This window comes from Gossypium hirsutum, chromosome A02 (assembly GCF_007990345.1).
Source record: "Gossypium hirsutum isolate 1008001.06 chromosome A02, Gossypium_hirsutum_v2.1, whole genome shotgun sequence".
Lineage (NCBI taxonomy): Eukaryota > Viridiplantae > Streptophyta > Magnoliopsida > Malvales > Malvaceae > Gossypium > Gossypium hirsutum.
The window spans coordinates 86,949,086-86,963,840 of NC_053425.1; positions in this window are offsets into that span (position 1 = coordinate 86,949,086).

The following is a 14,755-nucleotide window of genomic DNA, read 5'->3' on the forward strand; positions in this document are numbered from 1 at the left end:
TTATATCTTTACTAAGAGATTCAACATATCATTGGTGGAAGACATTGATATCTGTAGTTCCGAAAGAAAGGGTTACATGAGATTTTTTCCAAGAGGAGTTTAGAAAGAAATACATAAGCCAGTGGTTCATTGATCAAAAACGGAAAGAGTTCCTCAAGCTGAGGCAAGGTAAAATGTCTGTGGCAGAATATGAACGTAAATTTGTTAGACTCAACAAGTATGCCGAGGAGTGTGTGTCTACCAAAGCTATTATGTGTAAGAGGTTCAAGGATGGGTTAAATGAAGACATCAGGCTGTTAGTTGGGATCTTAGAGTTGAAAGAGTTTGTAGTATTGGTCGATCGAGCTTGTAAAGCCGAAGAACTGAACAATGAAAAGAGAAAAGCTATGAGTGAAGCCAGAGATGCAAGAAAGAGGCCAATGAGTAAGTCATTCCAATCCTAGTCAAAGAAGTCTAAAGAAATGAATCCTCGATTAACTGTTTTAGCTTGATATCCACACCGAGATCATGGAAGATCATATTCGAGTTCTAAAGCTCAAGCTACTTCAATGGCAAGTGTGGGTAATGTGATATCTAATAGACCCGAGTGTCAGCACTGTGGTAAGCAACATTTTGGTGAGTGTTGGGTGATTAGCCGGGCTTGTTTCAAGTGTGGTTCTCGAGAACATTATATTAAGAATTTCCTAAAAAGGGTTGAAAAAGAAAAATTTCAGAGTATCAGACAGACTAGTGCTGCTAATAAAGTTAGACCTCTGAGAAATACTGGAAGTGGAACTAGCAGTAGAAGTGTGACGAAGGATTCAACTGGGAGACCAGAAGCTAGAGCACCTGCTAGAGCTTATGCCATACGTGCTCGTGAAGAAGCGTCATCTCCGGATGTGATCACCGGTACATTTTCTCTTTATGATACTATTTTTATTGCATTGATTGATCCTGGATCTACTCATTCTTATGTTTGTGAAAATTTAGTATCTAGTAAGAGCTTGCCTGTAGAATTTACTAAATTTGTGATTAAAGTGTCAAACCCTTTAGGCAAATATGTGTTAGTAGATAGGGTTTGCAAAAATTGTCCTTTGATGATTCAAGTTCACTATTTTCTGACTAATCTGATGTTGTTACCATTTGATGAGTTTGATGTTATTCTGGGTACGGACTGGTTGACATTACATGATGCCAGGGTAAATTGCAAACAGAAAACCCTTGAGTTGAAATGTGAAAATGGTGAAATCCTTTGGGTTGAAACAGATGAATCAAATGAATTGCCTATGGTGATTTCGCACATGTCAGCTCAGCGATATATAAGAAAGGGGTGTGAAGCCTACCTTGCATATGTATTGAATACCAAGATGTTGAGCCGAAGCTCGAATCAGTGCGGTAGTCTGTGAATTCCCAGATGTATTTCCAGAAGAATTGCCTGGGTTGCCTTCGATCAGAGAGGTAGAGTTTACCATTGATTTGTTACCTGAAACTGCACCAATTTCAATTTCTTCGTACAGAATGGCTCCGACTGAAATGAAAGAATTAAAGGCTCAGTTGCAAGAGTTAACAGATGAAGGTTTTGTAAGACCGAGTTTCTCTCCCTGGAGTGCTCCCATGTTGTTTGTAAAGAAAAAGGACAGATCTATGAGACTTTGTATTGACTATCGATAGCTCAAAAAGGTCACTATAAAGAACAAGTATCCATTACCGAGAATTGATGATTTGTTTGACCAGTTGAAAGGCGCGACAGTGTTTTCAAAGACCGATTTGAGATCCAGTTATTATCAGTTAAGAGTTAAAGATTCGGATGTGCCAAAAATCGCTTTCAGGACGAGGTATGAACACTATGAATTTCTTGTGATGCCTTTCGGTTTAACTAATACTCCGGCTATTTTTATGGATTTGATGAACCGAATCTTTTAGCCATACTTGGATAGGTTTGTGGTTGTGTTCATAGATGATCTTCTGATTTATTCTCGAGATGAGTCCGAGCATGCTGAACACTTAAGAACAGTATTATAGATTTTAAGAGAAAAGAAATTGTTTGCTAAATTCAGTAAAAGTGAATTTTGGCTTCATGAAGCCAGATTTTTGGGGCATATAGTTTCAGGTGATGGTATTCGAGTCGATCCGAGCAAAGTTTCGGAGATTGTTGATTGGAAACCGCCAAAGGATATATCTGAGGTTAGAAGCTTTTTGGGCTTAGCTGGATATTATCGATGCTTTGTCGAGGGATTTTCAATGATTGCCTCTCCTATGACTAAGTTGCTGCAAAAGAATGTTAAGTTCGATTGGACTGAAGAGTGTCAACAAAGTTTTGAGAAGTTGAAAGCGCGGTTGACCGAAGCACCAGTGTTAGTGCAACCCGAGTCGGGAAAAGAGTTTGTGATTTATAGTGATGCGTCATCAATTGGTCTTGGATGTGTGTTGATACAAGAAGGTAAAGTGGTAGCTTATGCGTCAAGTCAGTTGAAACCGCATGAGAAGAATTACCCGATGCACGATTCGGATTTGGCCGCCATTGTCTTTGTTCTAAAGAATTGGCGTCATTATTTGTATGGTGAGAAATGCCGATTCTTTACTAATCATAAAAGTTTGAAATATCTAATGAATTAAAAGGATTTGAATTTATGACAATGGAGATGGCTTAAACTATTGAAATATTATGAACTAATAATTGACTATCATCCTGGGAAAGCGAATGTAGTCGCAGATGCCTTGAGTAGAAAATCCTTAGTTGCTTTGAGAGCTATGGGTACAAATTTGGCTATGTTTGATGATGGTTCGATTTTGGCCGAGTTGAGGGCTAGGCCATTATTTCTTCAGCAAATTTGTGAAGCTCAGAAGAATGACAGTGAATTGCAAGCCAAGCGAGCTCAGTGTGAATCGGGTTGTAAATCAGATTTTCGAATCGGACTTGATGATTGCTTAATGTTTTGTGAACGAGTATGTGTACCGAAAGATGCTGAATTGATTCAGAAGATTTTATATGAGGCACGCAGTGGTTGTTTGTCAGTTCATCCCTGTCATACGAAAATGTACAACGACTTGAAGAAAGTATATTAGTGGAATGGTATGAAAAGAGATATTTCTGAGTTTGTATCGAGATGCTTAATTTGGCAGCAAGTGAAAGCTGAACACCAAGTACTTCAGGTTTACTTCAACCAGTGATGGTTCCCGAGTGGAAATGGGACAGAATCACGATGGATTTTGTGACAGGTTTGCCCCTAACTCTGAAAAAGAAAAATGCCGTCTGGGTTGTGGTTGATAGATTAACAAAATTGGCTCACTTTATGCCAATATGTACCGATTACTCACTTGATAAGTTGGCTGAATTACATATTTTTGAAATTGTGAGATTACACGGAGTACCTATGTCTATTATTTTGGATAGAGATCCGAGATTTACTTCGAGGTTTTGGAAAAAGTTGCAAGAAGCTTTGGATACGAAATTGAATTTTAGTACCGCATTTCATCCACAAATTGACGGTCAATCCAAAAGGGTAATTCAGGTACTCGAAGGTATGCTCCGATGTTGAGTTTTAGAATTTGAGGGCAATTGGGAGAAATATCTACCTTTGGTTGAGTTTGCCTATAACAACAGTTTTCAATCAAGTATACAGATGGCACCGTACGAAGCATTGTATGGTCGCAAGTGTCGGACTTCTTTGTATTGAACTGAGCTTAGTGAGAAACAGATTCACGGAGTTGATTTGATTAGAGAAAGTGAAGAGAAAGTGAAAGTAATTCGTGATTGTCTGAAAGCTGCTTCAGATCGACAAAAGTCATATGCGGATTTGAAAAGAAAAGAGATCGAGTTCCAAGTGGGTGATAAAGTGTTTCTGAAAGTATCTCCGTGGAAGAAAATTCTAAGATTTGGCTGAAAAGGCAAGTTGACTCCGCGTTTCATTGGGCCATATGAGGTTATTGAAAGAATTGGACCAGTGGCATATCGGTTAGCTTTGCCAACCGAGTTGGAAAAGATTCATAATGTGTTTCATGTGTCGATGCTGCGACGTTATCGTTCTGATCCTTCACATGTGATTCCTCTGACAGAGATTGAGCTTCGACCGGATATCATCTATGATGAGGAACCAATAAAGATTTTGGCTCAGGAAGTTAAACAGTTGGGAAATAAAAGTATAGCCTTAGTGAAAGTATTGTGGCATAGACATGGAGTAGAAGATGCTACATGGGAACCGAAGGAAGCCATGAGGAAACAGTACTCAAATCTCTTTACTGGTAAGATTTTCGGGGACGAAAATCCCTAAAGGGGGGAGAGTTGTGACAGCTTGATTTAGGCATAGACACGGAGTAGAAGAGGCTACATGGGAACCGAAGGAAGCCATGAGGAAACAGTACTCAAATCTCTTTACTGGTAAAATTTTCGGGGACAAAAATCCCTAAAGGGGGAAGAGTTGTGACAGCCTGATTTAGGGCCTAAATAGAATAGTGGTTTTAAAACCACAAATCCAAGATAGAGCTAATTATTTTATAATTATTTTGAGGTCTATGATGTGGTTTCATGCTTGTGTGAAAATTTTGTGAAGAAATTTTATGCCTAAAGTGTCCAATTCGAAATTAGGGACTAAATTGAATAAGTTGCAAAACTTGCATTCTAGAAGCTTTTAGCATGAAATTGCTTTAGAATATTAATTATAAGTCCTTAAATAGCAATTTGACCAATTTCTATGATTTTGGACAAAAAGGGCTTACATGGATAAAAATTGAAAGTTTAGTAAAAAGGGCATTTTGGTCATTTAGTTAATAAATGAATTAAAAAGGGAAAAATCAAGCAAAAATTTGCTCATCTTCTTCATTAGGCCGAAATTTCAAGGGTTCTCTATAGCTAGGGTTTGTTTCAAGCTTCCAAGCTCCATAGTAAGTGATTCCAAGCCCCGTTTTTAATGTTCTTTACATTTTAGGAGTCCCGGTAACTTGATTAAGCTTATTCTAGCAATAATTTAACCTAGGGTTTATATTTGGAAAAATACTCATAGGTGAAATGTATTTATCTTGATGTTTTACGGTAGAATATGAAGCTTTAAATTGTGTTAAACAACTTTTGCTAAGCGATTTTACGTGAAAATGAGTAAAACGACATAATCGGTAAAAATACCTAATGTTCATAAGTACATGTTAGAGTGTGAATTTGATATTGCTATAGAAGGGAAAAATGATCAACATGTCATAAAACATAAGAAAATAAGATGAAGTTTAATTTCTGAGCCTAGGGGTAAAATCATAATTTTGTAAAACTTTAGGGGCAAAATTGTAATTTTTTCCATAGGATGTTTTTGGATTAATTTGAGTAATGTGAGACATTAATAAGTCAAATATGTTATTATAGATCAAGAAAGACGTGGAATCGACCTTGATCGGGGAAAAGAAAAGATTTCAGACTAAATTGAAACATTTTTATATTTTGCACCAAGGTAAGTTTGTACGTAAATAATTTATCGATTCTTTTTATTTTATTATATTTTGTTATCATATGAAATGTGGCTGCCTATATAATGATTATTTGTTGTAAATTGCAAATTGAAAAAGGATTATGAATAAATTGTAACATGTTGGAAAGTGAGGAATTTCTCCGTTGAGCCTTCGGAATAGAAATGATACGAATGATCTATTGTGAGGTCACGTATGTAGTACTAAGTGCAGGCTGCTACATGTACCGGATTATTGGTCGCATGTGTAGTACTAAGTGCAGGCTACTATGCGTACCCAATAACTTCGATCACGTGTGTAGTACTAAGTGTAGGCTACTACGTGTATCAGATGGTTAGGTCACGTGTGTAGTACTAAGTGTAGGCTACTACGTGTATCGGATAATTGGTCGCATGTGTAGTACTAAGTGCAGGCTACTATACGTACCAGATAGCTTTGGCTGTAAGTGTGAAAATATGTGCAGGCAATTGAGTATCAGTTATTATTCCGAAGAGTTCAATAAGAAAATCGATTAAGTAAAAAAACATGTGAACATGATTATATGATGAATAAGTGCAGGTATATGTTTAAGAAAATTTTGAGCAATATGCTCGATATTTGAGTGAACTTCGATAAGACAAAATGGATTAAGTGAAACTATGTAAGAGTGAATTTTAGTAGTAAAATAGTGTTGGACAGCAGCAATTGTGTGAATTTGAAAATTCACCAAAAATTGTGTAAGTTGAATTAAATTTAAAATAAATTATGAAATTAAATCTTAATGAGTCTATTTTCATATAAAAGAAACAGGGGAGCAAAAGAGGTTTATATTATGTGATATTATAAATTTTACGAGATAATGTCAGAATGAATTCGAGATCCCCTGTTCTGACTTGAAAAATTGTTAAAAATTGTAGAAAAATAATTATGAGTTACAATTTATACTCCTAGAATATTTGATTAGTCTACTTTTAATAGAAACAAATGGGAAAATTATCCGAGTTCCGTACTATGAGATATTTAATTTTTAGAAAGAAGAGGTTGGAACTGTTGGACAGGGAAACAGGGGAAACTTTAATGAATAAACTGTACTAATTGTCTACTTTTTGGGAAAATTAACGAATTTAAATTTGGAGTTCTGTAACTCTAGATATAAATGATTTAGTGACAATGACTCAAGAAAACAGCTTGACCTGAACATGAGATTATGTACTATTATGATTGTTTTATTTTGAGAAATATGTTGACAAATTGTATATCACTTACGTACTTACTTACTAAGCTTTACACTTACTCTCTTTTCTTTTTCTTGTCTTATAGTGTCACTAGGACAGCTTGTGTAACACCCCGTACCCGAGACAGTTGCCGGAGTCGAACACGAGGTGTTAACGGACTTAATTCATTTACTTACACAGTTCATTTTAAAATTTCCAGACAAGCTGGCTAACTGCATCACGGTCACTGTAAAAATCATATCTCGAGTTCCAAAACTCGAAAAATGATTCCATAAATTTTTCCTGAAAATAGACTCATATATCCATCTACAAATTTGTTTCTAGAATTTTTGGTTGTGCCAATTAGTACAGTTTATTAGTTAAAACTCCCCTTTTTCAGGGTTCGACTACTCTGACCTTCATGCATTACGACTTAGATATCTCCCTGTACAGAGTTTCAATACTTATGCCGTTTGTTTCTAATGAAACTAGACTCAAAAAAGAATCTGTAAATATAAAGAATGACTTCTAATTGTCTCTGGTTAATTTATGGTAAATTTTCAAAATCAGAACAGGGGATCTAGAAAACGCTCTGGCCCTGTTTCACGAAAACTTAAACATATCATAAAATATGGCTCATATGGTCATTTCGTCTCTTTCATATGAAAATAGACTCATCAAGATTCGATTATATAATTTATTCACTATTTAATTCCATTCCTACTATTTTTATTTATTTTTTAAATTCACATCACTGCTGCTGTCAGCATCTATTTTAAGGTAAATTTTACCTATTTCATAATATTTCCATGAATCAATTAGTAAATTGACATACATTATTTTAAAGTATAATCACGATTAGCCATGACATACGTAGCACCAATAGGACCATGATTGGCCATTCCAATGGCTAATCATTACCAAACATTTCCACACCACTAAATAACCATATCATAAGACCATATATAAAAAATGACCATAATAATATACTCAAAATATACAAGCCATTTTCGCATGGCTATACGAATATACATTACCCAAAGATACTTAATTAACAACAAGAGTCAGCCCTATACATGCCATTATCAAGTTCAACTGAAGAATACCAAAAAGTGGCTTAGATAGTGTAACACCCCGAACCCGAGACCGTCGCCGGAGTCGAACACGAGGTGTTAACAGACTTCAAACCACTTATTAAAAATTTCCCAGACAAGCTGCCAATCTGCGTACTAGTCACTTTAAAAATCATATCTTGAGTTCTGAAACTCGAAATCCAGTTCTGTAAATTTTCCCCAGAACTAGACTCATACATCTATATGGTAGAATTTTTGTAGAATTTTTGGTTGGGTCAATTGGTACATTTTATTAGTTAAAGTCGTCCCTATTCCTGGGTTCAACTACTCTGACCTTTGTGCATTACGACTTAGATATCTCCCTTTACAGAGCTTCAATACTTATGCCGTTTGTTTCTAATGAGAATAGACTCAAAACGGAATCTATAAATATAAGGCATGACTTCTAATTATCTCTGATTAATTTATGGTGAATTTCTAAAGTTGGAACAGGGGATCCAGAAATCGCTCTGGCCCGATTTCACAAGAGTTTAATTATCTCCTAACATACAGCTCATATGGTCATTTCGTTTCTTCCATATGAAAATAGACTCATCGAGATTCGATTACATAATTTATTCATTATTTAATTTCATTTCTACTATTTTTAGTGATTTTTCAATCTCACATCACTGCTGCTGCCAGCATCTGTTACTAAAGCAACTATGCCTATTTCGTGATTTCTCCTTGATCTAACTAATAATTCATCATACATATCACAAATTATGATCATGACTAGCCATGCCAAAGGCTAATCATTGTCAAACATCTCCCTACTACACTATTGCCATATCATGAATTTTAGCACCAAAAATAATCAACCATGACATATGGCATAAAAATCGAATAGGCCTCAACTATTATTCAACCAAAACCGAATTGGCCCAATATCAGTCATGACCACATTATAAAACCCATTTACTAAGATTTATAACTAAATATCATAAGACCCAAAGTCCAAATTAACATTTATGCCATTTTCGCATGGCTGAAAGTTTACATACCAAAGTTCAAACACAACATAATAGCCTATACATGTCGAAATGTTCTCCTAGACCGACTAAGAAGAAAGTACCAAAACTTGCTAGCTGGTGTGATGACTTCGATGACGGTCCCAAGCACGCAAAAAGACGAGTCCAAGAAACCTAAAGTAGGTGACAAGCAAACACCGAGTGAGTATATAACTCAGTAAGTCATAAGCATTACATAATCATCCATTAATAAATTATCACATGAGAAAACAAGTGAAAAGGGGTTAATTCTCTCCACCTATACCAACTATGCCATGGTTCCTTAGACCTTTCGGCTCAATATCATACAAAGTACTACATCAATTTTTCATATGCTACTCAACATGGTATTTGAGGCATTTTCCATGGATGCTTTCATTCTCGTTACATTCACGCAACTAAATAACATTCCCTCTATTCCACGAAGAATCTCATGTACGTCACTTCAAGTATAATTATCACATAGGTTCAAAACTTATCAAGCAAGAATTCCAAATATAAACATAACGTCTATTAGCCACGAACTCAAGACACTTACTCGTCCGCTGTCCGTGACCAACTCAATAAGGTTGCACACTTAGTGTCAATAGTGCTTCAAAAACATATAGTAAGTCCGCACACTTAGTGTTATATAATCAAACTCGCACACTTAGTGCTTACATAATCAAACTCGCACACTTAGAGCTATATAATCAAACTTGCACACTTAGTGCTATGCAATTTAAACCCGCACACTTAGTGCCAATCTCATGATCATAATTGTTTAGACCCGCACACTTAGTGCCGAAACCAACATCTCAATACACCTCACCTCTTTCTTTTTCATTCAATACTTTCATCACCCCATGCATACGTGTATATATATATTTATCATTTCATTCGACATAATTACATAGACATTATGACTATTTAAATCAATACCAAATATATGCTTAATGACTTACCTTGTGTTGGGTAAAATAACTCCAAGTCGACTACTCGATGATCTTTGATTTCCCCTTGTTGGACGCCTCTCCTTTAGGATCTTGAGCTTAAACAAATAAATTAACTCATTCAACCGCTTTGCTACATATATTGGTATTCACATTTTAATGATTTTATGACATACGGAATGGCATGGTAAAATTTTTATCTTGCTACCTTGTGTTCTTAGCTATTCGGCTAATAACCTTATGCAATTACCATACTTTCAATAATCTAATCACACATGCATATGCATACTTGGACATTCGGAAATCACCTTGCTAATTTTATACTCAACATCACATAAGCTCCCAAGTGATGGCCGAATATGTATATTTATACTATCACCTATAATTCCTCAAATCACAACATTTCATCTCATGAACACTTGACCCATTTCTCACAAAAAATGAAACAACAACTAAAATGAACATCCCATTTTTATCCCATATAGCCGATTGCTTCATTTGTTACCCAACTAACAATTCAACAATTTCAACCTCATTACAACCTCTACCTATTCAATATAACATGAACACAATCCTAAGTCTAATCTATAGGATGAGTAGAATTGGAACTAACCATCTCAAACATGCATAGATTTTCAAGAATCATTCAATACATACCTCATTCTAGCCATCTTCCAAGCCAAAATCAAATAACCAAGTCTCCCTTCCTTCTCCTCACTCACGGCAATTGCCAAGAAAAAAAAAGATGAACACTCCCTCTTCCCTCCTTATTTTATTCACCTTTTTCCTTTTTTAATTCCTTTTTATTTTAATTGTTAACTAAACAAAACATATTAAATTAGAATAAGTGGAGCTCCATCACCCCTTGGCCGGCCACTCTACTTCTTTTGGGTAAATTGACGTGCAAAAGCACCCTTTTTGGTACATGCACTAATAGACCATTTTAAATTAGCCTATCATATTTCACCATGTCTCATATTGATCCCTATTCAATAATTTCTCATGCAATTGGAAAAATTAGGAAATGAAACCTCCACATATGCATGTACACATATAATAAGCGTAGAATATAGCAATTAATTATTTTTATGACTCGGTTTTTGTGGTCCCAAAACCACTTTCCGACCGGGGTCACGCTAGGGCTGTCACAACTCTCCCCCACATAAGAAATTTTCGTCCCCGAAAATCTTACCAGTGAACAATTTAGGATATCGATCCTTCATAGAGTCCTCAAGTTCCCAAGTGGCTTCTTCGATTCCGTGTTTATGCCACAACACCTTTACTAATGGGATTTTCTTATTTCGCAACTCTTTTACTTCACGCATCAAAATGCGAACCGGCTTTTCTTTATAACTCAAATTAGGCTGAATCTCGATCTCAGGTGGAGTGATTATGTGCGACGGATCGGACCTATATCGTCGAAGCATTGAGACATGAAAAACGTTGTGAACCTTTTCGAGCTCAGGGGGCAAAATTAATCGGTATACAACTGGTCCAACTCGTTCGGATACTTCATACGGACCGATGAACCTCGGACTCAATTTGCCCTTACGACCAAATCTAAGCACCTTCTTCCAGGGTGAAACTTTGAGAAATACTTTGTCTCCAACCTGATATTCAATGTCTATTCTTTTCAAATCCGCATACGACTTTTGACGATCCGAAGCGGCTTTCAAACTTTTGCGAATTACTCGGACTTTCTGCTCGGCATCCTTAATCAAATCAACCCCAAGGATCTTACTTTCAATAAGTTCAGTCCAAAATAATGAGGTACAACATTTACGACCGTATAAAGCCTCGTAAGGTGCCATCTTAATGCTTGACTGAAAACTATTGTTGTAAGCGAATTCGATCAAAGGCAGATATCTTTCCCATGACCACAAAACTCTAAAACACAACATCTCAACATATCCTCGAGTATCTGAATTATCCGCTCAGATTGGCCATCGGTCTGAGGATGGAATGCGGTGCTAAAGTGCATCTTGGTACCCAATGCTTCTTGTAATTTCTTCCAAAATCGCGAGGTAAATCTTGGGTCTCTATTCGACACGATGGAAATAGGTACCCCATGCAACCGAACTATTTGGGAGACATATAATTCTGCCAATTTATCGAGCGAAAAATCCGTACGGACAGGGATAAAATGAGCAGACTTGGTCAATCTATCAACAATGACCCAGACCGAGTCTTTCTTACTCTGAGTCAACGGTAACCCAGATACAAAGTCCATTGTTATTCGATCCCATTTCCATTCGGGTATCATGATTGGCTGAAGTAATCCCGATGGTACTTGATGTTCCGCTTTCACTTGTTGACATATCAAACACCTTGAAACAAATTCAGAAATGTCTCGTTTCATACCGGGCCACCAAAATTGGCGTTTCAGGTCATTGTACATTTTAGTACTACCCGAGTGGACTGACATTCGACTACTATGAGCCTCATTCAAAATCATCGAAATAAGTTCCGAATTTCTTGGAACACATAATCGACCTCTGAACGTCAAGCAATCATTGTCGTCAATCCGGAACTCTGATTCCTTATTCGAAGCACATTCAGCTTGTTTAGTGACCAATTCAGCATCGACTTTCTAGGATTCAAGGATTTGACGAATCAATAATGGTTTGGCCTCTAATTCAGCTACTAGCACCCCATCGGGTGAGACGGATAAGTGAGCATTCACCGCTCTCAAAGCAAACAGTGCTTTCCGACTTAAAGCATCGGCAACCACATTAGCCTTTCCCGGGTGATAATCAATAACAAGTTCGTAGTCCTTCAACAACTCAAGCCAACGTCTTTGTCGTAGATTTAGATCTCTTTGAGTCATCAGATATTTTAGACTCTTGTGGTCCGAATAAATATGACACCTTTCTCCAAACAAGTAATGTCGCCATATTTTCAAGGCGAACACTATGACTGCTAATTCAAGATCGTGGGTCGGATAGTTTCTCTCATGCGGCTTTAATTGTCTCGATGCGTAAGCCACAACTCGACCTTCTTGCATCAACACACAACCTAGCCCAAGTAAGGATGCATCACTATAAATGACAAACTCTTTGCCGGACTCCGGTTGTACTAGCACTGGAGCTTCGGTTAAACAGGTCTTTAGTCGATCGAAACTCTTCCAACAGTTTTCTGTCCATTCAAACTCAACATCTTTTTGGAGTAGTTTCGTCAACGGTACAGCTATCATCGAGAAACCCCTTACAAACCGTCGGTAGTATCCGGCAAGTCCCAAAAAGCTCCTAACTTCAGTAATATTCCTCGGAGGTTTCCAATCGAGTATGGCCGAAATTTTGTTCGGATCCACTCTAACACCCGATGCGGGCACCACGTGCCCCAAAAAGCTAACCTCTCTCAACCAAAATTCACATTTACTGAATTTTGCGTATAACTGCTTGTCTCGCAAAATCTGTAATACTAACCTCAAATGCTCAGCGTGTTCGGCTTCACCTTGTGAATAAACTAAAATATCATCAATAAACACAACCACAAATCGATCCAAGTATGGCCTGAATACTCGATTCATTAAATCCATAAATACCGCAGGGGCATTAGTGAGCCCAAACGGCATCACTAAGAATTCATAGTGACCGTACCTCGTTCTAAAAGCGGTTTTGGGTATGTTCGAGTCTCGAACCCTCAACTGATAATAACCAGATCTCAAATCTATCTTGGAAAATACTGAGGCTCCCTTTAATTGATCAAACAAATCATCAATACGTGGCAACGGGTATTTATTCTTTATGGTCACTTTATTCAACTGACGATAGTCCATCCTTCTTTTTCACAAACAATACGGGTGCGCCCCATGGAGAAAAACTCGGTCGAGCGAAACCTCTATCCATCAATTCTTGCAATTGAACTTTCAATTCCTTTAATTCCGTTAATGCCATACGATACGGGGCTATTGAGATTGGCGTGGTACCAGGTACAATCTCGATGCCGAATTCCACCTCTCGAACCGGTGGCAACCCCGGTAACTCCTCAGGAAAAACATCTGAATACTCACAAACCACTGGTACTGATTCAACTTTCCTTTCCATCTCTTTGCTATCAAATACATACGCAAGGTATGTTTCACACCCCTTTTTCACATATCTCTGAGCGGTCATTGAAGATATTATCGCCGGCACCCCCTTCAAATCGGTAGACTCAACTCGGACTACCTCATCATTTGCACTCCTCAAATCGATGGTTTTTCTTTTGCAGTTCACCACTGTATCATGTACGGTCAACCAATCCATACCAAGAATAACATCAAATTCGTCAAACGGCAAAAGCATCAAATCGGCCAGAAAACAGGATTCTCGGATTATTAGAGGGCATCTCTTACACACTTTATCAAAAAGTACGTATTGACCCAAAGGGTTTGACACTCGAATTACGAACTCAGTAGACTCAACAGGTAGAGTCTTACTGGATGCTAAGGTTTCACATACATATGAATGAGTAGAGCCAGGGTCAATCAATGCAATCACATTAGTATCAAAGAGAGTGAAAGTACCAGTGATGACGTCAGGGGAGGATGCCTCCTCTCGTGCACGAATGGCATATGCTCTAGCAGGAGTACGGGTCTCGGCTCGAACAGCCGTATCAGAGGCCCCTCTCTGACTACCACCCCTACCCCCTGAAATTCTCGGTGGTCTACCTCTAGCTGTCATTCCACTAGGTCTTGCACCTTGCATCTTATTCTTCTCATCAAGCTCCGTGCAATCTCTAATGAAGTGGTCCTTCGAACCGCATCCGTAACAGGCCCTGTTAGTAGACTTACCCCAACATTCACCTAGGTGTCGTCTTCCGCATTGGGGACATTCAGGTTTCTCTTGACGATTATTGCCCACACTAGCTACCGAAGTAGCTCGGGAGTCCGTCGATGGTCGTGCTCTGATGGAAATTCCCGCAGTCATCCTCGACTTATTAGTGTCCTCCCTGAACTTCTTTACAGCTGAGAACGGAGCTTTACCCGTCGATCTTTTACGATAGTCTCTAGCTTCAAATTCAGCCTTCTTCTTCTCCTTTCCAAGTTCTTCCGCCTTGCAAGCTCGTTCGACTAGTGTTACGAACTCCTTTATCTC